Raw genomic sequence first — 26,360 nt, forward strand, 5'->3', positions numbered from 1 at the left:
TATGTCAAGAATTTTTTTCTCTCGGTGTAGAAGGAAAGTTTAAAACAAAACCAGTAAAAAGAGTTCATCTCTTATTTGACTAACAAATAGATTTTTTAAATATTGCCTTGTTAGAACTGTATACTCAGAAATCAACAAATTCAGCTACATCTTAGATCTAAAGTTTTTGATGCATGCATTATTCCGATATTAACATATGGGGCACAAAATGGACAATCACAAAAAAGAATATGAATATACTGTCACTCAACACGCGATGGAAAGAACAATGGCATATCGCTTAAGAACAGGAAAACAAACACATCGATAAGACAGAAATCCAGTCACTGATGTGGTATGTGGTACAAAAATGATTAAAATTGAAATGGGAATATTTTGGACATATAGCTAGGAGCGATCTATACAAATGGCACAGAACAATTCTAACCTGGAGACCATACCAACACAAAAGACCCAGAGGCAGACCTCCTATATGAGATGGACCGATGATCTGAAACGGACTGCCGGGAAAAATTGGCTACAAGTAGCATACAATAAAAAACAATGAAATGGAAGACTTGAAGAGGCTTATGTTCAGATGTGGACGTGAATTGCTAGACCAAGAAGACGAAGAAGACTGTTGACACTGTATACTGTTGATTTTGTGTATTCTACGAAATGTCCTTATATGAGAGAATGAGGGGAAAAACTTGTTTTTTATTCTCAAAGCATTGTTAGAACAAAACTAAATGAAGTAATGTTCATTACGATTGATTGTGTTTTCGTTAATCGATGTTGTAGTCTATCTAAACCATTATGTTTTACTCTTGAGTATTCACACGTCATTACTTAATTTTAATTCTAACGGAATACCATTATACCCACTTTTGGCCAACAATAATGGCCCAAATGAACAATAAATACCTTGTGCTCGCAAATAGACAAGAACAAAAGCGAAGAGTCACTGCGAATTTCCTTCTTTGTGGGCGGGAAACAGCCTCAGCCTCAAGTATATATCAATTAGAAGCCTTCAACATGTTATTAGTTATTACGGAATGAATACTCAGCGTGTATAGTTTAGTCTGGGGACCAAGGGGTGCCCCAAGGGGTTCAGCTCCCCGTCGAGTAGTAACTGTTTTTTTTAGATATACCGGTCGTGGTTAATACGTTTTATTATTAGATTACTGTACTGTTATTAATAATGCTGGTAGTGATTAAAGCAGTAACACCATGAGTGTTAATAGAAAAATGGATAGATACTGCTAAAGCTATACAGGGTGTTCTAATGCGGTATTTCCGTTTCGATTCGGTGGTTTTGATTTATAAACCGTTAAAAATCAAATGAAGCTATTAAATGTAGCATTTTGTATAGTTTTTTGTTTTTCTTACCTCATGAAAAAGAGGCCACCTAGAATTTTGTAAGAATTTTTCAATAACTTTAAGTTTATACAATTTATTCTATTGTAACTAAATTCCCACAATGCAGAAACACTTTTAGCGTCTTTTAGGTACCGACAAACGGTGCCCACAGGTCAATTAAGGGTAATACGTTTGCAAAATTGATAAGTTTTACGACTTCGGATAATGCACGTGTTGTTTGTACCTTCTTTTTCTTGAAATATGGCTATTCTGTTTTTCAAAAACCTTTCACTTTCACTAGAGTACAGTTGTTCTAAGAGTAAACTTGTGCAATTTTTAAATTTAAAACTATGACTGAGAAATTTGCTAGAGCTGTTCAAATTGTTACTTTGATTGGTAATGGAATAAGCCAAAGAGAAGTGGCAAGACAGCTTGGAGTTAGTCGTTGTTTGGTCCAAAAAACTTACCAACGATTCGTAGAGACTGGATCTCACGAACGACGACCAGGATCAGGCCCGAGAAGAATCACCACGGCCAGAGAAGACCGTTTTTTACAACGCACTTCTTTGCAAAATCGGTTCTTTACGGCTAGAGCAATCCAAAACCGTTTTCATAATGCTCACGGGTGGACACTAAGCACTTCTACCGTGAGAAGAAGGTTGAGGGAATTTGGTCTAAGGGCTCGCTGTCCAGCAACAGAACCTGTGTTAACACCAGCACATCGACAACGCCGACTACAGTTTGATAGAGACCACGAGCATTGGACGATAGAAGATAGGAAAAATATTTTGTTTAGTGATGAGTCCAGGATGGTTCTTTCTGGCTCAGATGGTCGTATCAAAGCATACAGAAGACGTGGGGAAAAATATGCTGCTTGTGTTCGACGAGTACGTGTTGCTTTTGGAGGAGGTTCGGTAATGTTTTGGGCAGGCATTTCATTCGAAGGCCTTACTGATCTCGTATTTATTGATATAGGAGCGTTGAATGCTCACCGATACATTACCGAAATTCTAGACGAGCATGTAATGCCTTTTGCTATCTTTGTCGGCGAAAACTTTATTTTTATGCAAGATAACGCGCGGCCACACGTAGCCAGGATGGAATCTACGTCAAAAGGACGCGGAAAAAAGGACGCGCGACAAAAGGACGCGTATCAAAAATGTAAATGTAGCATGGATATTTATGTACTTATGTAATAGAAAAACTTAAATTCTACCGAAATCTCCCAGTTGCTTATTATATTACAGCAATAATTAGGATTTACTTTCTTCCAAGAAGGTTATAGTAAATCTTGACTCGGTCGTTTACTCGATATACAACAATAACGAGGGTATAATACATCGGGCAGACTGCAATTGCGCGCAGCGGTCAGGGAAAGGAGGAAGACCTAACCCTTCGGTCCTAACTTAACTTTCGGGTATTAGAGTGAGAGAGGTATTTGACCACAGGTCTATTTTTGGTACGCGTCCTTTTGTCACGCGTCCTTTTGTCCGCGTCCTTTTGTCGCACATCCTTTTTTCCGCGTTCTTTTGACGGTACACCGCCAGGATGGTATCGCAATACCTGGAAACTGTCGGTGTGCCAAAAATGAACTGGCCGGCTTAAAGTCCAGATTTGAACCCGATTGAACATGTTTGGGACCAACTCAAACGAAGGGTAAGAAACAGAATCCCTGCTCCAATAAATCGTGAGCAGCTTCGGTTGGCGCTCATGGAAGAATGGGAAGCTTTTCCTCAAAACGACACCCAGAATTTGATTAATTCAATGCCAAATCGAATGAGGAGTGTAATTCACAATAGAGGTGGTAATACACAGTATTAATAATCACGACTTAATTGTAGTTTTTATAAAGAAAACAGAAAAAATGTACAATGTTAATTATTTTTATTTTCCAATAAAATCATTCTTTTAGGAAAAGTTCTTTTTTTGAAATTTGTTATTTAAAAAATGATTGCATACTGCTTTAGAACATATTCTTAAACTTTACACAAACATCTAATGACAATCACTTTCTGGTATGATTCGTAAAAATTAAAAAATGCCAAAAATTTTAGGTGGCCTCTTTTTAATCACGCGCAGTGTAGTTCCAAATGTATTAACATGCAATACTATTGACAATATCAATTTTTTATTAACGTACACGAAGTTTTTTGTTCTCCCAAATGATAGAGATGTAATATTCAAGGTGACTTGTACTTTGGGACAAGACGACACGGCAGAAGACCGGCAGGACGGCCTAGAAAACGGTAGAAAGATGCCGTCAGAAAAGACCTGGAGAAGCTGAAAGTGGGACCATGAGAAATAGCACACGATCGGAACAAATGGAAGACAATAAATAGTAAACGCGGCAAATACTCACGAAAAGTTGTAAAAGCCAAAGAAGAAGAAGAAGGCTTGTACAAGGCATCATAATATCTCCAAAGCTGTTTAATCTAGCGCTATAAAATGTCTAGGTATCTATGAAGGCTAAATATCAAGGGAAAATAGGTAGAAAGACTTAGTAACTGGTAAATTTAAACAATGACCAATGTACAGAAACCTGGACACGCATTGAAACTGCATGACAAGCATTTAAGAAAAAAAATGTTTGTGAATCGAAACCTTCCGCTGGAGCTGAGGACCAGAGCCTTAAGATGCTACGTGTTCTCGACTTTGTTTTATGGAATGGAAAGCTGGACACTAAAAGTGGATCATATAAAGAAATTGGAAGCATTTGAGATGTGATGGTATAAAAGTATTTTGAAAATACCAGGGATCCAACTAGTTACAAATGCAGAAGTGTTAAAAAGGCTACAAATGGATTTCGAGGTCATACAGATCATCAAAACAAGAAAGCTGGAATATTTAAGTCACGAGATAAAATTAAGGGTAAAAGATCCATAGGAAGAGGAAGAGTTTCCTGGCTGAGACACTTAAGAGAGTGGTGTAGTTACAGCTCATTAGATCTTTTCAGAGCAGCCGCCAATAAGGTACGAATAGCTGTGATAATAGCCAATCTCCGATGGAGGAGGAACTACAGGAAGAAGAAGAATGAAATATCTTTAAAACTACAAAACGTCATAATACAAAATTGAAGACCCTTACAAACACAGACGATTACGGGCACACAGTTGGGATAGGTAGATGGCATTAAAAAAATAGCCGAAACAAATTGAAAGTAGCAAGTATGTTTCTCAGGATAACAATCAATAAAAAGCGTTGGGGAGACCTATGTCCAAAATTGGAGGATATAAAACTAAGAAAAATAACTATCTTTATCTTTATACACTATTTTTCTAGGCTGTAAATGTTTTCTAGAACTTTTATGGTTTATTTCTGGTAGTTGTGGTTTGTCTTGGTTGACTATCTCGTTTATGATGTCTTCGAATTGCTTTTCATTGTACCTTCTGATAATCCTCTGCTCTGTCACCTAAGATTTTCATAGGCTTCCATGGGTTATTGCGTTGTATGCTGCTAATAAACTTTATAGGTCTGGATCCCGCGTATGAAAAAAAAGTTGATTAATAGCAAGCTGAAAATTTGTTAATAGCTTAAGGGTGTCTAGTCGGATAAACTTTGATATATGGGAACACTGGAACAGGGGCAGTTTTAATTGTGGAACAGGTTAAAAATTTGGAACGGTCAGACCACGAAAACGGCACATTTATTTTGTCCGACACAATAGACTTAAACTCTCCGAACAGAGGTTAAACTCTCATGCAAAAATCAGACTGCTATTTATCACCTGTCATAATTCCTGTCATTTGAAATATTCTACATGTTCCACTCATTAAAACGCCCATTTGGTTATAAATAGCAGTCTGATTTTTGCATGAGAGTTTAATATCTGTTCGGAGAGTTTAAGTCTATTCTGTCGGACAAAATAAATGTGCCGTTTTCGTGGTCTGGCCGTTCCAAATTCTTAACCTGTTCCACAATTAAAACTGCCCCTGTTCCAGTGTTCCCATATATCAAAGTTTATCCGATTAGATACTCTTAAGCTATTAACAAATTTTCAGCTTGCTATTAATCAACTTTTTTTTAATACGCGGGATCCAGACCTATTACCTGTTTTGTGTTTCTCTTGAGTTATGCCTCTACGCTATTCGTCAAACCAGTCTTCATTAGATGGTAAAGTCCTGTTGTAAGCTTCTTTGCATTTATCGTCATCATCAGCCAGCCATTTTTGTCAACTGCTGTATGTAGGCGTTTTTCAAATTTCAATTTTTAACAACTTAGTTTAATTGTTTGTATTTAACTTAGTGTTTTATTCAAACACATAACTGGTATTCCTAGGTATTCAAAAAATATGTATTTACTTGTGGTCGCACGCAACAAATTATCGCTACTTCGACGGCATTCCGAATCTGTTTACTTCTCCAATTAATAGAATTAGTTGCTGCATCGATGAATCGCTCAGTGCAGTTACTTTAAAAATCGTAATTATTTTGATGGTAGGTCGATAATTATTGCAAATAACAGTTCAGCAGATGATGAAGTGGTTAGTATTTATATAACGTGTCTACAGCCACTGATATTCAATGAAGTAATCTCGTTAACTACCTTATGTTGTTCGCAAAATTGTCGTCTTTTTTAAAAGCCGTACTTTATAAACGGTACTTCGCTTCGATTCGTTTGCAAAATTAACCTAACTTAATTGGAATAACTTTGTTGCAATTCTATCTATAACTTTAGGAAAACACAAACACTCGAAAAATGGTCTTATTTAAAGAGTTTTACCTACTTTCTAACTGAAATTTTTATATTAACTAAAATATTTGATGTGGATTAACAATAATTTTAATTCAAAATAGTTTATTTTAATTTAAAGCATGGACTTATGTTCGGGTAAAAAAATGGATAGGAAATTCTGAAAATTTAAAAATGGTTACAATATGAAACGTAGACACTGAAACAAGATCACATCATGAGTCTGAAAGCATTCGAAAGCAATATCACTATCGATCATGATAGCATTAACAAAAGATAACCTTAGGCATATATGGCTCTATAGAGAGTTTAAAGAACCTTGAGTAATATTAGAGGTGAGCCTTAAAGGAGAAAGAATTATGACAGAAAAAAATCCTGGCTTCATACCATTGAAGGGTGGAGCCATACGTCAAGACACTTCCCTATTACTGAGGATCGTGAATTCGTTCCCTGAATTCTGAATTTGATCGAAGTATCTGGTTGGTTACTGCCCTCTTAGTCTTCTCACCAAATCGATTCCAGAAAAAAATTAATCGCTGTTATCGTCACCTCTGCAAATCACGTGACCAAAGAACTGTAGAATTCGCTGCAGACATATTATAGACAGCCTTTTTTTTATTATTAAGTTGGTTAATAATGATAAGGTTTGTCGGATGAGCTATCCGAGGTATACTTCATTTAGGCATTCTTCTCCAACACCCCATCTTAAAGGAATCAATTTCTTGCGCGAAGAGTCCAGGTTTCTGTCCTGTATAAATATATTAAGAAAAATAAATGCATTTACCAATCTCATCTTTATTTTTGAGAGATAGATATACCTTATCAAGCAGTGGTACCGGCATCTACAAAGAATGCCAGGTCACAGATGGTCGAAAAGAATACTGGAACTTCCGGAAAAAAATAATTCTTCCGGCCAAGAAGAAGACGGAGTGAAAGACCTGCTATAAGATGGAAAAGGTATATAGGAAATGTTATGATAGATACTTACTTTATTTCCGTGTCCGGAACACCCACAACTTTAAATTATGTATTTCCAATGGTTGGCCACATAGATGGCCCTGTCATTTGCTGTAATTAAGTCTTCTTCTGTGCAGGTCTCTCTCATCCCTGTGCATGATAGGGATTGCAATCCAGCAGCATTTTCAATCCAGCTGGATTTTTGAAAGATTGGCCTGAATCCAGCTGTATCCAGCGCGGATCCAGCAAAATGGGGAATCAAAATAAAAACACGATTTTAATGTTTTTTATTGTCTTTATGCTAAATTTTTAAACAACAGAAACATGAATTATTTAGTTTTTTGAAAGTGATACCTTAATAACATAGGCCTTACCTACTTCGCACAGAACTGCACATATAGCCGGTTGCGGAGAAAGCCCTTCCGGCCTCTGTTCTGGTCGGTTTTAAGGTCATCAAATAGTCACAGACCATTGACAAACGATCTCCTTTCACTGCTTCGGTCTCATAAACTGCCATTTCCTTTTACAAAATCTTTTCGTAATTTTTTTGAGATCCAGTTTTTTTGGCTATAAATTTTTTATCTCGTTTCAATTCAATCTCAAGTTCTTGTTCCAAAGTAAAATTCACGGGCTCCGGATTAGTTGGCCCATCTTCTTCCATTATATCTTGCACTGGTTCCACAGTTACTTGTTTATTTATACGAATCAACAAATTTTTCATCTCTGGTCGCATTGCATTCTTTTTCGGCATGGGGAAGTAACCAGGATTCTTTAGCCCTTCGTCATACTTTTTTTGATTTTGTCAATACACTAATGTACCTGTAATCTCAGAGAGGCGCCATTCCGTGATTCTGTTGTGTAGCGCTTCCGGTAGGTCGGCATTAGGGCTTGATTCCTGGCTATTTAGTTTGTCTAGACAAATTTCATGGTTGTGTCGGCCGTTAACAAAGTGTAACTATTCCGCAAATAGCTTCTACAGCCGGTTAAAAGTGGCGATTAACTCATTGATTATTGATCACTCGCCATCAGAGAATTTTATCGCAGAATCAATGTATTTCAACGTTTTATCGGTTCAAACTTTTAAGCTATAGATACTTTCCAGCGATAGAATGGCAAGTTGCCGACTCACGGCTTTGAATAAAGAGGCTAGTGAAGACATTAAGTAACTTATTTTGAATTTGACACGTTTGCAGATCCGCGCTGATGGATCCAGCAAGGTTTGCTGGATCCAGCATGTAAAAAAGCGCTGGATCCAGCTGGATTGTTGGATGCTGGATCCAGAAATTGCAATCTCTAATGAGAGCAGTCGCAGGTATCGTCCTCCTGGTATCCCCATTTTTTCAGGTTATTAGCACAACGTGAAACGCCGGTTCTTAGTCTATTTAGCGCTTTCCAAGTCGGATTCGGTAAATTGTGTCCAGCAGCCATTTCCCCTGAGGGATGAAAATATGTCGCGGTAGCTGACGCTTGCCATAGGTGTATTCGGCGAGTCTTTGACGCTTAGGGAATGGGTCTTGATGTTTTCAGGAAGCTTTTCCGAGACCTTAGTCTACTTGGCTGAGTTTAGTGGTCATATAAGTGGTGTCTTCGGTCTGTCTCCTGCTTTGATGTTCCTGCCGTCTCCTGCTATGATAGATAGAAACCTCAGACAATGTAACTGGGAGAATGGAGTGCTGCGGAGAACAAAAATGGCAAACTGACAATGGGAAAAATCCGAAGAAGAAGAAAGAAATTTATGTTGATTGACACGTGAATTAACCAAGGATGTCATAATTACACTTTTAATTATATTTTTCTTTTGTTCTTTAGTAATCTTTGTAAAAGCTTCTACAACCAATTTTTTCGGAAGTTTAATTTGAGCCAGATGTAATTTCGTTGAAAATGTTGGCTAAATGTTCTGGGTTCTTATCGGTTGAATGGCTCTCATGTCCAATACAATATTTTGCATCATTTGTTGATGGCACAAAATATATGATAAGGGGTATCTTAATATGATCAAAGGACATTGAAGATATCATTGTTGGTGAAGTATTAACCGGAATGAAGAAATAAATAGTATTTTATATAGAGGATAATAATAGAGGAAAAACATTGATTCCTTTCATCTATAAAATTTGATCGATAAGATCGGCATACTTATTATTAATTAGAATATTTTTTAATACACTATTATTCCGAGGATTATTTAGTAGACTACTTGGTGACCATTTTCCTGCTAAAATTAAAACTGAAGTAATTAAAATAAAATAATTTGGCAGTCCTCCGTAGACATAATGTATCACCTGCGAGTCTAATAGATCATAATATTTTAAACGTAAAAAAGTTACTTAATCATCTTTAAAATCATTACATGTCTTTTTACTGTTAAAATTGTTTTAAAATTACCATCAACAACTACTTGAAGAATTTAGTAATAACAAATCATAAAATTTTATAATCGTTCATGAGTTCAGTTCAAACACCTTTTTGAATCAATTTAGATGTCATTAATTGAAGTATTACGTAGTTAGTAGTACTTGGTTCAATATATACAGGGTGTCCCCGAAAATAGTGCGTTCCTTTAAGGTATGGATATAATACACAATGTAGAACAAAAAAGTCCTATAACATGTTTTTCTAAAGTAACCGTTTCCAAAAAAAATTACATTGTTCTCCATATAAGCGTTTTATTTTCATAAAATTTAAAAATTTGGCATCACTGTACAAGAACTGTTAGTGATTTTGATTATTGACACCAGAAAAATGTAGGTCAGACAGGTACACCTGCAAAATAATTATACCACCCCATGTTTGAAAATAACAAAACAAGAATTTGTTTGTTTGTTTAGGATAAAGACAGGGTTTAATGTAAATACTAAAGGCTAATGCTGCAACTATTTTTGAATTGTGATTGTCTATGTTTAGATTTTTGTATACATAGTTGTCAGATTTCAATTTGCACACCAAAATGTATTTTGGTTTTTTGGCCAAACGGTTGAATTTAGAAAAAATGTTATAAGACTTTTTTGCTCTATATTGTACCTTTTACCAATACCATTTAAGGAACGCACTATTTTCGGGGATACCCTGTATATGTATAATCTTTTTATAAATGTTTGTACTTGCACAAGAATTTAGCCAAAATAGCGCTAAATGTTACTCTCATTTGGTTTATTTTTGGTTATCCTTTATTAAAAAAATACCTAAAGACGAAAAAAGACAAGAAGTTGAATAGGCATAGGAAGGATGCACTGGTTGAACACTTTGCTCCTCAAGTATTGGGGTCTTTTGCGGTTCTTAAGTATCCAACTAAGTTTTCCAAATCCTGCCCATGTTAGTCTAGCTCTCCTTTGGTTGTTTTTGTCAAGTTTCTTGACAACTTGAAAAAGCGACGACAAATCGGACATTATTAATTCTTCCGTTGCATTTAATACCATCTTGTGCCTCTTCCAGAGTTCGTGCAAATATCTCCTCATCCAGAGTACAGGTTGGCTAATAATGGCGAGAGTATATAACCTTGTCTAACTCATCTTTGGATTTTTATGGTCTCAGTATCCTTCATCTCTGTTTTATTAACCTTTAACTACACGCGCTGGCGTATTTTGTACGCCATATATAAGAATTCTACTGCAAATATATTTAAAAATTTAATTTTTGACTTTGTTTATCTCCCTAACCTATCACTGGAATGTGCTTTACAATTTGGTTTTAGTTTCGTTATAATCGGCGTTCTGAGAAGATCGTAATTTACAGTTTATTATTTGTTGTTTCCGGTGGTGGACAATATACACCACGATTATATTAATCTAAGTAGTAATATAAGTACATATTTCAATTGTTTTTGAGTCATTATGGCACAAAATCTATTTTTCTTTATAAACAATACTTTTTCTCCTGCAAAAAATCACATTTCAAAAAATTTTTTATTAGTAATTTTATTTATCACGGAATCCAGTTATTCCATGATTCCAGTTATAAATCCCAATTGGCTTACTGGTAAGGAACTCCAAGTATTCACTGATGCCGAATAAGGTTTATAACAAACAACTAAGTGTATTTTTTCAACAAAAAAATAAACAAATCCGCTGTTTTTAAGTGGATTTTCTTGTGGCGTATAAAGTACGCCACGCGTGTAGTTATGTTATAACTTGATGCGCGGGTAGTTAAAGGTTAAATGCATTTTGGTTCCATAACCAAATAAAAAATACCTTGAAACAAAACGGAAAATAAAAAAGCTCAAAGAAGCATCGCTAATATACTCACGACCAGTTTACAATGGCAAAATCTAATGAGAAATTACCCACTTTTTACAACTCAATTTATTTTTTACATCTCGATAAAAAATTGACGAAACACCTTCTTCCTCGGCGTGCTGAGAAATTCGTTTCGTAATCTCTTAATGAGACGTTCAAACTCTATATAATCATCACTTTAAGCACCGATAAAAACTTTAACAAAAATCGAGCACCATAGTAATTGCCTATATGCTTTTGTTGTAGGTCATACCATGAATACGAATATATTCCGTACGCGTGACCATTGTGATTTTTTTATGGAGAAATGGTGTTCTAAGTGAATTGGTTACGCCTATGTCCACCCAATTATGGCGTGAAATTAAAGATTGGTTTTATTGAACGTTGATTCATGAACTTTTTGAGTGTATAGAAATGTTTTTTTGGGATTTTTCTTTAAAATACTTTATTGATAATTTTACACAGAGAATTACTTCTTTTTTGTGTAATAATTTGGTAATTGACAGTGTACCAGAGTCATCGGCGTTTTCAGTTTTCAGGGGGGGGCCTGGGCTCCAGTGTACGGCGGATTAAAAAATTCATTTTTTTTTATTTGCTGTGCAATGAAAAAATAAATAGAAAAAATGCGTTATAATAGTACCTACACTGGTTTTATTTTTTTTAATATACCTAATACATTAATATACTCGTATCTTCCTCTTCTTCTTCTTCTTCTTCTTCTTCAGCCTGTGTTCGTCCACTGCTGGACATAGGCCTGTTCCGTTTGCTTCCATTGATTTCTACTCTTGGCAATTCTCATCCACTGCTTGCTCGCGACTTGTTTAATATCATCTGCCCACCTCTTCAGCGGTCTGCCTACTCCTCGCCTGTTCTCTCTTGGTCTCCGGTTTATTAGTCTATGTGTCCATTTTTCTGGATTATCTCGGGCAACATATCCGACCCATTGCCACTTGAGCCTTCCTATACGTTCCGCGACATCAGTAATCTTTGTTCTTTCACGAATGTCGATATTTTGAATTCTGTCTCTCAAACTAATCCCTAGCATGGCCCTATCCATCGCTCTTTGGGTTGAACTGAGCTGCTCCAAGGTTTTCTTTGTAAAGGCCATGGTCTCCAGTCCATGTGTAGTTACAGGCAAGATACATTTGTCATAAACTCTACGTTTTAGACACATTGGTATATCTCTATTCTTCAAGATAAAGCTTAACTTGCCGAAAGCTACCCCCAAGACAATTGTATGCGTCCTTTTATTTCGGCTATTTGGTTTTCTTTGCCGATTTTAATGGTATGTCCAAAATACTCGTATATGTAGTGGTCTACATTTTCAAGACTGACGTTGTCAATAACAAGATTAGCTTGTAAATTACTAATTATTTTTGTTTTCTGAAGATTCATTTTGATACCTATTTTATTTGATTGCTGGTTTAATTCCTTCATGATTTGCTACAGTTCCTTGATATCTGTACTTGTACTGAATAATACTATGTCGTCCGCAAACCTCAAATGACTTAAACGTACACCATCAATGTTTAGACCTTTTTCCTCCCAGTCAATCTGTTTGAATACATTTTCCAATGCTAAGGTAAAAAGTTTTGGTGAAATAGTATTACCTTGTCTAATACCTTTACCAAGGCGTATTTTTTCGGGTTTTTCGTCTCCATTGATTTTGATGTGGAATGTGGCCATAAATGTTTTTAATGAGTGTAGTGTACCGTGAGTCTATTCGAGCATCCCTTAGGGCTGACAAAAGGACCAGGTTTCAATACTATCGAAAGCCTTGTGTATATACGCGTATACACTGCGATAAATATTTACAAAAACAAAATATTACTTAAAAGAGAAACTTCCTACTCTGCTCACTAAAAGAATTTCCAATAGTCTCCAAGACTATGTCTATCTTTTTCTATATACAACAAAGATAAATCTAAATGCCTATCCCGAGTCATTGTCGTCCTCAACCAGTTAAAAATCCTCCTCGTGGCAGAAAAAGACCTCTCTCACGTTGCGCTTGAAATAGGAAAAATAATCGCTACTTTAAAAAGTTGGTATAGGCTGATATATGTTTTTTTCTGAGTAAATTAAGTTTCCCTGAGTCAATTAACAGTTTCCTTAGAATATAAAATACAGTTTTTTAAAACGGTAATTTCTGCTCTTAAGGCAAAAGTGTTGATATTTAAAATTTTCCGATATTTTCAATGATTTTCTCTGAACCCTCAAAATCTAACTGAAAAAAAGACTACTGAATTGGCAAGCGCCATACTTTCTGGTGAGAACCTTTTGTTCGGAAATTCTCTTAGAGTATCAATAATTCGGTAAAAAATGTTTGCCCTCCAGTGCTTAAGTACGTTAGCTCTGGAGCCAAAGGTTGCAACAAAGACGTTGGATTTGTCAAACCCAATCCTACGGTTGTTTCGGTGACGAAGTCAACGAGCTTGCTACTGCCTTGCTTTTTTCTTTTGGATGACTGAATTTCCAATGAAATTTGGTATTCTGTGGCAAAGTTCGATATTTTTGTACGAAGATCGGTATAATACTTTTCATTTCTCATTCCATCTAATGAAGTTATTACACTTTTAATAACTTTAATCTTTCTTAAGAAACTAAGTGGAGGAAAAACAAACAGGAATCGAATTAAATCTAAAAGATTTTAGTACTTATGTTAAATTTTCAATTATCTACAGACACTAAAGCTGGAATAGTTTCTGCCAAGTTCTTATTAAAACGGCAAAGTTTTGTTTGAGGGCCCTAAAGTCTGAATAAAAGGCTCTGCAATAAAATTAACTACCTTGAATAATTTAAGTAGTCTAAATGGTAATGTTAGTAAGGTCTTGACAATGTTGTCGTTAAACTGATTGATAGGGAAAGCAGTAAAAGTGAGTTATGTAGTACCTAGTGTAATTTTTCTGTCAGTCGACAGACTATAAATACAAGGAATATGGTAAAATATGGCAAAAATAACAGCTTGATTTTGCAGGGTGATTCATAACTAATAGGTTTTATTTTAGCAAGAAAGTCTTAAAAATGTTTGAGAAATACTAATGGCTGAAGAATCTCTCTCATTTATTTTAGGGCTGTATGATATAAATTACTTTTATAAAAAGTGTTTTCTAAAGAAGCTGTAACTTTTTAATAAATGTCGCCATAATGTCACCATAATAAGTTGTTTGAAGTAAATCTATATTATAGATTTACTTCAAACAACTTCTGAGCTGTTTCCTGATGTACTAGTTAAAGTGGTAATTTGGCTTTTAACTTGCTAATCCAGGTATTTCCTTTAATCACTTTTACTTTCTCTTTTTAATTACTTTTCTTTAATCACCCACTCATTTCTTTATTCTTCAAAATTATAGGAAGCATTGCACCTCTTCAATTTGGGAGAAAGGTATGTGGAAATATGAAAAGTTAATAGAAGAATGTTATATGCGTGAAAATCGCATCGAAGCATTAACGTCTGATTTCCTGTGACATTTTCCTGGGAATTATGGAAAATTAAATTTTCCATGAAAAAAAATGGGGTGTTGCAATGAATTTCTGAGTTCAGCCATATCCATATGACAAAATACTCTCGATTTTATGAAGTATATTTTCATTACTTGTTTGTATATACTAATTCAGCCTTTTTGCAACCCTCTTGCCCAAAATTTTCTTGATAAAATCGCTAGTATCCTGTCATTCTACGGATATGGCAGGACTCAGAAATTCATTGCACCCTATTTTTATCATGAAAAAACTAATTTTCACATGAAAACCTCAGAGAAAATCTGTGAATTTTTCCACAATTTTTAAGTACCTACTCTAACCTGTCAGTATTGCAAAAAACTAAGAAAATCATGTAACGAAATGTGCAAAACAATGGCGATTTTGAGAAAAACAATTGCCAAATAGACATTCATGGGGCTTTTCCAAGTATAACTCAGCTTTCAAACAAGGTACTGAAGTGGCATAAAAGGCATACTCAATACACACTGGCTACTAGAACTAGACTATATATCCAAAATGTTGTTTCCATTTTGTTTGGTCTTTCATCTTTTATTGATCGAGTGTATATTTAGTTCTTGTCTTGTTTTTTCATTTGACCATAATATAGATATCGTGGTACGCCCCTTATGTTCTTTTAACAAGTACCGACTCACCAGCTGATATTTTCCTTTTAACGCAACAGTCTTTCTGCCTGAAATATACCGTAAGATCTCTAAAATTGCCTGTTCACTGTTGTTAAGTATATTAAATCAATGCGTTAATTCAGTACTTACTACCTACGTACCACAAAACCCCTTTGTTATAACCACAGGTTATAACCACAAGGTCTACGTCTGTTTTTTTACCCAGTTTTTCTTTTCTTCAAATGCGTCTTTTTGATTTAGGAAGCAGCATCCTCTTTTAATTGCTCTTTACAGGATGTTCAGTTAAAAGGTACTTGTATCATTGGTTTAGTAGCTAGGGGAGTTAAGTATGCGCTTCTATATCCCCTCGGTACCTTGACGTTTTTTATGTCTTTTGCTGGTTAGATTCAATTTTTCGAGGGTACTACTGGTACTAGGCTGAAAACACGTCATATTATTTGTTATTAACAATATAGTTGTTTAAATTATTGTATCTCTTAAACTAAAAGATATTTAATTTTACCAAAATGAAAATTCTTTCTTTTGAAAAAATGAACAAAATGGCGTTTGGTAAACTTTGATCCGATTTCTAGAACAAGAACCAGATATACATATTCTGTATGTTGTTACCATTTTGTTTTGTCTTCTCTTATTTTTGCGTTGATCGAGTGTATATTTAGTTCTTATCTTACGCCTTCATTTGGCCATTCAGGAAATATCTCGCAAATCTAATATTACGAGGATAAAAATCCCAATCAACTACAAACATCAACTCCTTGTTGAATGGCCCACATGATCTTTAGACAAGTACCGCATAGCTCTTTTTTCCTTTACTCGGCAGTCTTTCTGCCTGAAATATACCGTAGAATCTCTAAAATTTACTTTCACAGGTATTAACTATATCAAATCAACGTAATTCAGTACCTACGTTCCACAGAACCCCTTTGTTATAACCACAAGGTCTACGTTTGTTTTTTTACAGTCTTTCTGTTCTTCAAATGCGTCTTTTTGGTTTAGGAAGAAGCATCCTTTTTTAATTGCTCTCTACAGGATGTTCAATTAAAAGGTACTTATAAATCACCGACGTTTTACGTAAACCCATAAAAAATAATTAGCACCAGTACTACGCATGAAAATCATCTCAGTTCGTCCGGTTAGAGATCAACTAAGTAACTCTTAATTGATTTTTTGAATGAATTCTATCATGAGAGTGGAAACTTAAGTAAAGACAGGATATCGTTTTATATGTACACAAATAATATATGCGATTCTATTAAATCTTCTTCTTAGTCGATGGTTTTTACAGGTAAATTGTTGCTTTTCTTAGTGCAATATGCTTTACGCACGTGTATTGAAGATTTGGCTACAACGAAGGGTTATCTGCATTTTTTGTTTAAATACTGAAGCATGGCGAATGAAGTATTACTGATAAATAATAAATAAATAAATGATGGCAATATATTTGCATATACCTCCGATTTTGTTAAGCGCAACATACAAATACATGGTAAGAAATACTGGTGGTATGGTTAATGGGTACTCATAACTTAAAATATTTTTGTGTCAGACCAATTGAGATCAAGCCAAGCATCAATTTTCTTAAAAATATTTGCTGGCATTACAAAACCTTTGTAGAAGCTAACTGAAGCAAACCAACAGTTTCACTGTAATTAACAGTGCCAAAAATCTTTTGCTGAACTAAAAGACTCCCTCACCAATGCACCAATACTGTTATCACCATATTCCAAGGCAAATTGCATAGTTCACACTCTAGCAACGTGAGTCTCGGTGACGTTCTTTCGCAAAAAGTCGATGAGACATAACAAATTATTGGATAATTTAGGAAAGTTCTCTCCAAAGTTGAAAAATATTATCGTGTCACCTGAAGAAAATTACTTGCTATAGTGAAAACATTGGAACATTTAGATGTTTTTCAAAGTTCTGATATAGATGGAAGTTCCTTATTCTGGCCGATCTTGCCTATCTTCAATAGCTCCTCTAGTTCAAGAACCATGGAGGATAGCTTGCTCTGTGGTTGGAAAAGCTGCAAGTGTATGACTTTGACATTGAACATCCTAAAAGTACTCAATATAATAATGCCAATATCTTGAATAGACTATCTTGACTATAAGACTATAACCACTGTGTAAAAGTTGAAGCAAAGTAACCCTTGGTTATCGACAATTGTATAAGGACCTACATTGGGCTATGACACCATTGGAGTTCCACAATCCTTCATGCTGAACAACTTGAAGACTTGAAGATAGTGGTATGATATTGCACGAATCCTTACAACAATTGAAAGAGGTACTGGTCGACCAAACTCGAGTGAGGTTTCCGACAAGAGTGTGATAATGAAAAGATGTTGGCGCAATGGAATTTTCAACCCATGAAGACAGTAAACTAACAATATTTAGAGTGTCACCACGTTCTGAGAAGGGCTCAACGAATGACGAGGAGACAGTATCCTTGAGACTATCAGACGAGCTAAGACAAATACAACACTTCATTCGTTGAAGGTATTACTGCACTTATCACCTTTAAATGTATATAACCAGAGAGAAGCTAGCTAGTTACAGACCGAGCAAAGTTTATATCAGGGAATTAAGGAAGATTGCATTTTAGGAATGCCAGTGGGCTGGGTTAGATTAAACATTACCTGACAGTGTAGTTGCCGACATTGCAGTGCTGCTGTAAGAAAGGAGGTCTAGATGTGAACATGCGTAACAACAAAATAATCGTAATAAGTAAACCGCAGAAGCTAAAACCGTGTATATATTGTTATGTTCCTATTTGACATGAGAAATAAAAGACTATATTTATATTTAAAATTCAAATTAAAACAAAATTTTCATATTTCTCAACCACGAGGATATAAATTTTGAACACCCTGTATAAGACAAATTTTGTAAAAATAGTTATAGCTAGTTTTTAAGAAAGTGTTTTCGCAGAATTGTTTACTAGCCCCATGAACAATGCGTTTTAAGTAATCAATTAGGGTGCTGATTTAAGAATGTGTTCTTTGAACTGTTTATCAAAACCACGGATATTATACTTCTTTTATTAAACAAAAAAATAGGTCATTAAGTTTTTCAAGATATGCGGGTAGGTAATTCATTAGCCGCATAATAGATAGTTAAAATATACCTGTGTATTGAGATTCTTAAACATAGATAAAAAAAATGATTAGAACATAGAATGTGTAGAACATAGAATTAAAATAGTCGGAATATTATTTTTTCTTGGAAATCCATAATAGACCAGGCCCATCTGTAAAAATATTAGTACATTTGGACGTTGAGAGGTGATTCAAATTTTTATACAGGAATTGCTTGAAAACAACTCAAATAATAATATTTGGGTTATCGTTCCTCTTAAAAAGGTCCGGAACATTGTTTAAATAATTAAAATGTAAAAAAATGAAGTAAAAATTCGATTGTATTCTTCATTTTTTGATTATAACTTTAAAAGTATTCATTTGCGAGAAAATTTGTACTGACATAAAAGTTGTATAATTAAATTTCCTATAATATAGAATAAGTTAAAAATTTAAAAAATAGTCACCCTTGTTGCAAAATAGCAATAATTGCGAAAAAACCATACAAAAACAAGTATTCGCATTTTACGTTTTTCAACCATTTATGCTAAACTTAGGACCTTCATATTCCACCCAGAAAAACTCTATAATACAGTAAAACAATACTGTAAATTTTATTAAGATCGGTTTAATAGATTTTGCAAAATAAATTTTGCAATCCAGCTTTCGCAAAAAAAATTCATTTTTTCAAAATGTTACAGGACTGAAAAGAAAGCAGATAGCAAGTTGAATTTTTTTTGTGTATAGAAGTGTACTTTAACTTTCATCTGCAATTTGCAAAATTAAAATCAATTAACTACCACGGCATCAGGAAGTTTTTTAAATAAACATTAATTATTGGTGCTACGCGCAGGACAGCGGATAGTTTGTCCTGATTGGGCATTCCAATGACCTTTGATAATGATTGATACATTTTAATTTTTATTACATTTCGATATAAATAAATAATTTTTTTTATTGCAAAATAAAAACACATACTCTATCTTTTAAAATCTTTTTTTAGCAAAAACTTTATTTGTTCATATATTTTAACTTAGAGAATAAAAGTTTATTATTTTTAAACATATTCAATTGTTTAAACAATATTTCACAAATAATAATAAAATTAGTTTGATTTTTGTGGAATTAAAATATTAAAATACAACAAAATATAGAGTAAGAAAATAATATATTAGATAAAGATTGGAAGAAATTTTAGTAAAAATCAACTTGTATGAATCTACCACCGCTGTCCTGCGCGTAACATCAAAAATTAATGTTTATTTAAAAATTTCCTGACGCCGTGGCAATTAATCGATTTTAATTTTGCAAATTGCAAATGAAAGGTACAGTATACTTCTATAAGCAAAAACAAATTCAACTTGCTATTTGCTTTATTTTGAGTCCTTCAACATTTAAAAAAAAATGAATTTTTTTTGCGAAAGCTGGATTGCAAAATTTATTTTGCAAACTGTATTAAACCGATCTTAATGAAATTTACAGTGCTGTTTACCTATATCATAAAGTTTTTCTGGGTAAAATATGAAGGTCCTTAGTGTAGCGTAAATGGTTGAAAAACGTAAAATGCGAATACTTGTTTTTGTATGGTTTTTTTCGCAATTATTGCTATTTTGCAACAAGGGTGACTATTTTTTAAATTTTTAACCAATTGTGTATTGTAGGAAATTTAATTACGCAACTTTTATGTTAGTACAACTTTTCTCAGAAATGAACAGTTTTAAAGTTATAATTAAAAAACCAATAAAAAAATCGAATTTTTCCTTCATTATTTGACATTTTGATTATTTAAACAATGTTCCGGACCATTTTGAGTGGGAGGATAACTCAAATATTATTATTTGAGTTATTTTCAAGCAATTTCTGCAAAAAAAATGAGTCACCTCTCAACGTGCATCTCAAAACAGATGCGCTCTGGACTATAAAGACATGTTTAGAAAAAGGAAAGAGTTTTGTAGTAAATACGATATGATTGAAAGTTGTCTTGATTGGTTGGAAAATTAATTCTGGAGGACCGATTTGGAAGGATAAGAATGAATAAGGAGAATGCGGTCAGTGTGTTTTGTTGGATCGAAAGGAAGAGTCCAGTTTTGAGGATAGTGTACAAAAAAACTAAAACGCAGGTTGGTTTTTTGTAAAAAGTGACAAGCAGCATATCGTGGAACGAGTAATAGGCCAAGTCGAGAGATGATATAACTCCTTGAGTCTAAAGTATCCAGTGTTTGTTTAAGTGTTTCAAAAAGTTGGAATACTGCATCAGGTGAAAGCCGGAACGAGTACTGTACGAGGCATAGTGAGGAAAGGAAGAACGAGTTTGCAGAGGAGCAGGGACATTATTGGAAAACGTGGACGAGTTTCTTTGGATCGCAACACCAGCAAAGAAAGAAACGTGTTTTGTGTGAAGACATTGTCGAATCATCAGCAATGGTCAGTTTTATTTTTTTGTTGAGATATGAATGTATGGTTTTGCGTATTAAATACCACAGTCCATATTGAACTACACATTTCACTATTAGAAAATCATCAAACCTCAATCAATTTTGTTACTTATAAATCATTATAGTTGTTTTTTTTATACACAATAATATTGATAAAATAAATTTTTTTATATCAAAAAAATTTGAACAGGTACAACATCCTGTATAGCAGAGGTAGAGAGATTTATAGTTAATTATTACAAAAAACAAATTTGGAGACAAAAAGAAATAAGATTCCTATTTTCATAATTGTTAGATAAAATAAAGATAGAAGAATAAATAAAATTTGCAATATTAAACGTTTATTTCCGTTTGATAAAATAAACGACTTTATATAATTTCTAATTGAAGTTCATATGTGTATTATTTTATTCTCTTTTATCTATCCATATTAGGAAGCAACTGAGAAATATTTTGAAGCCACGAAAGTAAGTTTTGATAGCATAATTTATCCCTGAGGTTTACAATTTATTTATGGTTGATTTGTTTGATTAATGAGATTGATTAATTGATTAATTGATCAAAGTAGATCACAATAATATGTAAATAGTACCAAACTTAAGCAAGTTGATCAAATTGTTTGCCTTGCATATCAGTTAAATTGTAACGCAGGGAGTCACGGTGAAATTAGATCCAGAACTGCGCAGGTCAGAGTCGCTTTTAGAAGGATGTCCAAGGTATTGTGTAGCAGATACCTAAAATGCTACGTGTTCGCTGCTACGTGTTCTCAGTCTTACTTTTTTGGTGTCGTGTCTTGGACTGTAAATAAAAGTGATCTTATGTAAATTTTAGAAATTTCTTGGGCGGAAGATTCAAAACTCCACAATACTGGAAGAGCTGAGCAGGACTATGAGATTGTAAAAAGTACCAAGAACAGAAAACTGGAGTACTTCGGACATGTAGTGAAAGGTCCCAAATATAGGATGTTACAAAATATTATTATGCAAGGGAAAACGCAGGCAATCGCAATCCAGGACGAAGGAAGATTTTATGGTTGAAGAAAATGCGAGATTGGTATGGTATTGATACACACATGCTATTTATGGTGGCATTATAACTATGATGGTTACCAACGTTCTGAAAGGACATGGTATATGAAGAGGAAACCTGTAGCTGTTCACCAATAAATGACACGCAAAAATTTGAAGATGTGCAATCTGGATTCTCTGAGGTCATGATGGGAATATTTAACAAAACATAAATCGAAATAAATAGAAATAAATAACACTATTAAAATATAATCTGTGTTTTTACAATATCTTTATAGTTACATACGTATATCCTGTAGAATACCAATAAAAAATTTGTAGTATACATATATCACTTTCCGAAAAACCACAGACATAACATGCATGAAAAAGCTGTTTACCACTAATAGCAGGGTTCATGATACAGTTATTCCGAAACCCATTCAAGTGGTAAAAAATTCATTACATAATTCGATGTTCGTACTGTGCGGCCATCAGAAAGCTATAATTTAATTTTCGGTTTTCTCTTCCGATGTAGAAAAAATGATTGAAGACCGTCATGACCGTTTTTGTCGTGTAATAAACTTATTTACATAATTAAATCACGATAAACAAAATTTGATTAAGATCTAACATCAGGACAGGGAAGATCCTATTGCTGAAATATCTTTCAGCGGCATTACATGAATAAATTAGAAAGGGATTTGACATCAGGTAGGATATATGTTGATAGATTTACTTAAAAACTCAAAAACTTTGCTGAAAGACATGACTGGGTTTATAATTCATTCATAATTTTGATAAAATTTCACGTCAATATGCCATTTCAATGTTTGTTTACAAGATAATATAAGCAGACATAATACTAATTGGTTCTGTGTAATATCGTTCTGTAGTAATTCTTTCAATTAAAATTATATCAAAATGTTATATTATAATTAAATCGCTTATTGTATAAAGGGAATAAGTCCACCTCAGTACTAATTTAAAATAAGATCAATGATCAATGAGTCTATAAGGGACATTTGTATCTCTCACCGTATGTGAAATATCGCAGGATAATTTTCTTGTTGAGCGTATAAAGGGAACTAGTCCAGTACTGGTTACATTCTATCATCTACAAGCGAGGTTATCCATCTTTTGATGAGCCATCTTTTCTGTCCATCCATTCGTCTTCTTTGATGGCTCTATCTCTCGTGATGTGCCGTACATTTTCTTCCCAGACAACTGAAGGCCTTCACCTTCTCCTTCTTTGTTGAGGTATGTAATTTAAAGCTTTCTTTGGCCATATATCTTCATTCATTCGTTTCACGTGACCATACCACACTAGTTGTCTTGTTTCAATTCTATCTACACTGGAATATACAGTATTTGTCGTCCTTCTAATATCTTCATTCCTGATGTGATCTTTTTGGATATACCACACGCTCTCCTTAGATAATCCATTTCTACTGCTTCTATTCTTTTTCGATCTTTCTTCGTGATGTGCCAAACTTCTGCCCTATAAGTCATAATAGGCTCTACCAAGGTACGATATAATTTCGTTTTTTGTCTTATATCTTTAGACCATAGTAGAGAGTTTAGAATGTTTACCGCCCTTTTGCCCTGCTGCGTTCTGTTTTCGATATCTCTTTTGGTAGTGCCTTCTTTACATATTATAGATCCGAGATATTTATATTCTTTACATGTTTTTATGGTTATAATTTCTAAATCTGGATCTTCTTCATCATCCCCTATTTTAAGATATTCTATCTTTGACATATTCACATTGACGCCCTATTTTTCATATTCCTTCTTTAGTTTTCTAAACATGTAGTCCATGTCTTTCTCATCATTCGCTACGACTACCTGATCGTCTGCGAAAAACAAAGTTGTTAGACATTTACCACCGCCTATGTCTATTCCAATTCCGGATACTTGTTTCCTCCACTGCTCTAGCGATGATTGAATATATATTTTAAATAAAGTCGGAGACAGACAACATCCTTGTTTAAGCCCCTTTGTTATTGGAAATGCGACATATGTGTACTAAATATCAAAGAAATATACAGGGTGGTTCTAAAGTTATGCGTCCAGAAAAAAATGTGCAAAATCGATAAAACACCCTGTAACTCGGTTATAAATATCGGTGAGGCAATAAATGTAGTATATCTAGAACCGCCTCAGTGACCCCTATTCACCATTTAAGTATTTCCGTTTCCCAATGAAACACCCTGTATAAGCTGTTTTTTATTTTCATGTTAAAGAAATTTTGATAAAATATAATATGATACACCTTTGATTTTTATAACAATTGACGTATGTATAGCGTTTTTCACTCAGTTTGTTTTATGTTATTTCTTCCACTTGAGTAAAATTCAATTTTCAGCAGTAAACGCCGCCACAGATCCATCACTGTATGACAGCGATCTCAACTATAAGATTTCAATCAAGAATTGTGATATATGTAATCATAGTTTAGCCGAAAGCAACGAAATTATTTTTCGTTGCTCAATAATTCCTGTAGCGATTTCGGTCTTTGATGTTCACCGCCTTCTTCTACCTTAGCTAATGACGATATGCTAATAATGTTTTCGAATTATGCATGCCTAGTCTCATTTGCTGCAAACTGATGCTTTATGAAAACAACCACGCGGAGGTTATTACGGAAAAGAAGAAGATGCAATGGCTAATAACTTTCTATCGTGATTTACCGAAATCTTCTCAGTGAATTTACGGAAGATTCAAGTTATTGCTGCAAAATGTTTGCTATCAAATCATTTTATAGTTGGCAAATAACTTCAAGTTTAAATGTGGTATTGTTTCTGAACATATTCCTTCATATAATAATACTAATATGTGTTTCTATAGAGAAAACGATGTTTTGCAATATTAGCACGGATAATATTTTTCTTCTTACAATTTTTCGATCTTCTTCTTTTTCTTGTAATGCCTATCCGTTTCGGATATTGGCGATTATCATGGCAATTTGTACTTTGCACACTGCTGCTCTAAAAACATTTGTGGTGTTGTGTTGAACCACGTACGTTAGGGTGGGGCGAAAACAAAGAAATATTTTTTTTTACAAATTGATATGTCCTATATGCGGAAAAATGGTTAGATATTATTGCAAAACGTTATCCAAAATTTGGGATTTATAGAACAATATCTTCCGCAGCGTTCAGAACTTTAAAATTTTACAAATTAAAAAAATTATTGAAAAAACATAACTTTTTTATTTTATATTAATGGTGTTTATGTTTGTTTACAATTCAGAACTTACTACAACATAGTTTATTTAATTATTTATTGTAAAGTTTGAAAAAAAAATCGGATTTTGTTTCAAACCTAGGTAATACTTGTCATGACAAAACTCGATTTCTTATGAATCCATCTCTTGCTTTAGCTCCACAAACCAATAACGATGCTTCTGTCTCTAGCAATCTTTCCACTGCTTGCGAATGACAAGGAAATTTATTTGAAGTCGTGTCATCAATCATTTTTTTAAGTTCATCTGTTGACAATTGTTTTGTTATTGGTGGTTCTGATATTACACTAGTTTGCCAATTAATTAAGTCAAAATACTCTTTGGCTCCAAAATTTATAGTTGGAATTTTAAACTGTCGAATTTCCTTGATATGATTTTTAGACTTTAATATGCGCCTCAAATCTAGCTCTCGGATGTGGTGTTTATCACCCAACATGGCTACGAGAATATTCTCTGGATGTGCAAAATATCCATTACCTTGAATGATTTTGTTCACTGTTTTCTTTAGTTGTAGTGATAAATATTGCGAGCATTGATTCATTTTAAATAAATGAATTGGCCCATATTTAACTTCTGGCTTTACTTTGATTGAAAACCAAGTGGGAACATACACATTTTGCAGATAAGTTGCCAAAATATTTAAATCGGTAGTCGGATTTAAAGTTCCTACATAAAGTCGTAGTATTCTCTTTACTGTTGTAATCCATCTCGAATGTGCCATCTTTCCCGGTTGTCGATATTTTAAGCTCTCTGATACGGTACCATTACTTATAGCTTTGCTTATTTCGTACAAATATTTTTGGTCTGTACTTAATGTATTAATATCTACTTCAGGAAGTTCACTTTGAATTTTTCGAAATTCAAAAAAAGGTAGGGTTTCACAAGTTTCTAAAAGCTTTCTTATTTCACCCGAAAATCCGGTAGGTCCTGCGGTTTCTCCATCTAAATATTTCATCTAATGTCGTAATGGTATAATATAGCTCGTTACCATGTAAAAGACAAACAGAACCACTGTAATGGTTTCTTAATTTGAAGTTCTAATTGAATAAATTGTCTGCAATACTTTTTGTTGAACCAGATTGTAAAGTAAGATGTCCAAAATACTCAGAGTTTGGTTCTGAAACTAACGCAATATGTTCTTCGGTAATTAACTATTCTAAATCTGAAATAAGCCACAATTTAACTAAAAAAATGATTTTAATTTTAATTCATGAAAATTTCACCGTTGCATTTGGTTGTCTTTTAAAAGACAGAT

At 34.0% G+C, this 26,360-nt stretch overlaps 1 protein-coding gene across 2 annotated transcripts in view; it reads left to right on the forward strand.

Annotated features, from left to right (window-relative positions):
• LOC114329670 (uncharacterized) overlaps nt 1–26,360 on the forward strand; it is a 634,276-nt gene that overhangs the window by 376,176 nt on the left and 231,740 nt on the right. The gene's annotated exons all lie outside the window — the stretch shown is intronic.

This window comes from Diabrotica virgifera, chromosome 5 (genome assembly GCF_917563875.1).
Source record: "Diabrotica virgifera virgifera chromosome 5, PGI_DIABVI_V3a".
Taxonomy (NCBI): Eukaryota; Metazoa; Arthropoda; class Insecta; order Coleoptera; family Chrysomelidae; genus Diabrotica; species Diabrotica virgifera.